General features: G+C 40.0%; 1 protein-coding gene across 1 annotated transcript in view; it reads right to left on the bottom strand.

Annotated features, from left to right (window-relative positions):
* The window catches only part of RNF115 (ring finger protein 115), an 80,442-nt gene that overhangs the window by 33,261 nt on the left and 44,718 nt on the right, over positions 1 to 2,463 (bottom strand). The gene's annotated exons all lie outside the window — the stretch shown is intronic.

Raw genomic sequence — 2,463 nt, 5'->3', positions numbered from 1 at the left:
AACCTCTGCCTCCTGGGTTCAAGCAATCCTCCTGCCTCAGCCTCCTGAATAGCTGGGATTACAGGTGCCCATCACCACACTCAGCTAATTTTTTGTATTTTTTAGTAGAGACAGGGTTTCACCATGCTGGCCAGGCTGGTCTGGAACTCCTGACTTCAGGTGATCCACCCCCCTCAGTCTCCCAAAGTGCTGGGATTACAGGCGTGAGCTACTGCACCCAGTCTTCTTGGTTTTCTTATTTGTTCTATTATGTGTTTGCACTTGCTCCACAACTAAATTTTAAGTTCCTTTCAGGCAAGGCAACTATGACATTTACTTCCTGCCCCTATTTCTAGCAGAGTGCTGTGTATGAAACACTCAATACATACTTCTAGCAGGCACAGTGCACCTGCCCGTAATCCCAGCTACAGGGAGCCTGAGGTAGGAGGATCACTTAAGCTCAGGAGTCCAAGTCCAGCCTGCGCAACGCAGTAAGACCCCACCTCTTAAAACACACACACACATACATACACACATACACACACACACACACACACACACACGCACGCACACACACTCAGCTAGTTTTTCAAAACACACACACACACACACTCTCTCTCTCTCTCTCTCTCCCTCTCTCCCTCTCTCTCTTAGTTCTTCAAAAATCCCTGGCAACATCTAGAACGTGAAGTCACAGGCTATGAATCAGCAAAATTACTTTAACACCTGAAGGATAACTCATGCCATCAGTGTGACATTTAGCATTACTAAAGTTAGGAAACTGACTACATATATTTATTTTTCTTCTTACTTAATGCATCTCTTCCTGGTGAGTCATATCTACAAAATTGGCAGACCCATCTATTTCCATTACCTAAAAGAGAACACTAAAGGAAAACTAAATTAAATTTCTTTCTCTGCATATGCATAATCAGCAAGTGACAATCTGTGTTATCACAAAGAGCACACACAAGTGGAAAGGATACCAAAATCATAAAGTCTTCCAGAACTGGCAAACAGAGTACATTTTATTATTGTTATTATTATTTTGAGATGGAGTCTTGCTCTGTCACCCAGGCTGGAGTGCAGTGGCGTGATCTTGACTCACTGTAACCTCTACCTCCTGGGTTCAAGCGATTATCATGTCTCAGCCTTCCAAGTAGCTGGGATTACAGGCAGATGCCACCATGTCCAGCTAATTTATTGTATTTTTAGTAGAGATGGGGTTTCACCATGTTGGCCGGCTTGGTCTTGAACTCCCGACCTTAGGTGATCTACCCACCTCAGCCTCCCAAAGTGTTGAGATTACAGGCATGAGTCACCGCGCCCAGCCCGGGATACATTTTAAATGTTTTTCAGCCCATCAAAATGGGAAAATAAAAATGGAAGTTCAAAGCATGATCTGTCCGGAATCACTCTAATCAACCCATCTACCAAGGCAGTTCAGAGTTAACCAAAATTCTTAATACTGGATATTAAGAAGTAGCACAGACCATAAGCAGAAAAACCACCCTAAGTAGAACAGGACCATTACCCAGACAATGTTGATAAATCTAATCACATCAAAATGTGGGGGCTATAGGTCTTAAAATAATTTCTCAAATAATAAGGGAGAGAAGCTTAGGGTTTTACAGGCTTCTTATGAAATAGCACTTTTCAAATATACTACAAGTACAATTTCAATTTGCATACAAAACAGTGAAATATTATGCTAGCTATCTAGGTACTTCAGCTATCTCTGGAAAAGGCTAATGTGATCCTAAAACAAATAAATCCTGATTATGGGATTTAACTTACTTTTCCCTTTTAGCATCTGTCAGCTTTCTAGAGCTGAACAAGTTGTATGGCAACAGAGGGTACACATACAAACAAGCAAAAGGAAAACATCAGTGTTTTTTGCAAGCTGGCTGGTTTGTACCTTCTGGGCTGTAGTCTCTAAATGTTTAAAAACAAAGAGTATAAATGCCACTGAATTATACACTTAAAAATGGTTACAATGGTTTCTTTTCTTAAAAAAAAAAAGACAACTAAAGTGACTTTGAGTCAATGAATAAAGTAAAAAAAGAAAATTACTCTGTATTTAATATAAAATGGCATTCAAGAATGAAGACTAATACCCTATTGGCAAATCACAGTTTTTTGTTTTTTCCAAAAAATATGGATGCCACATTATAAGAAGACATAGAAATTATTTACAGATTCCATCTTGGGATCTGAAAGGCAAGTAAATATCCTTAATCTACACCAAACTACTGTGTTGATTAGAGGTAAGCCCTAGAAACCAGTACCTCTGTACCAGGTTGAAGACTATTCCATTGTGACTTCGACAACTAATCCTGGCCTGCACTTTACACCTGTTGTCATACCACTACAGCAGAGTCTGCAACACTGTTATTTCAAAACAGCACAAGCTTTTAATTCTCATACTATATACACAGTAACAGAGCAGAAGACAAGAATTAAAAATACTACCAGTGGGCCGGG

Source organism: Cebus imitator, unplaced genomic scaffold (genome assembly GCF_001604975.1).
Source record: "Cebus imitator isolate Cc_AM_T3 unplaced genomic scaffold, Cebus_imitator-1.0 Scaffold543, whole genome shotgun sequence".
NCBI classification, from domain to species: Eukaryota; Metazoa; Chordata; class Mammalia; order Primates; family Cebidae; genus Cebus; species Cebus imitator.
Note: the sequence above shows the minus strand (reverse complement) of the source record. Positions and strands in the feature narration are given on the sequence as shown.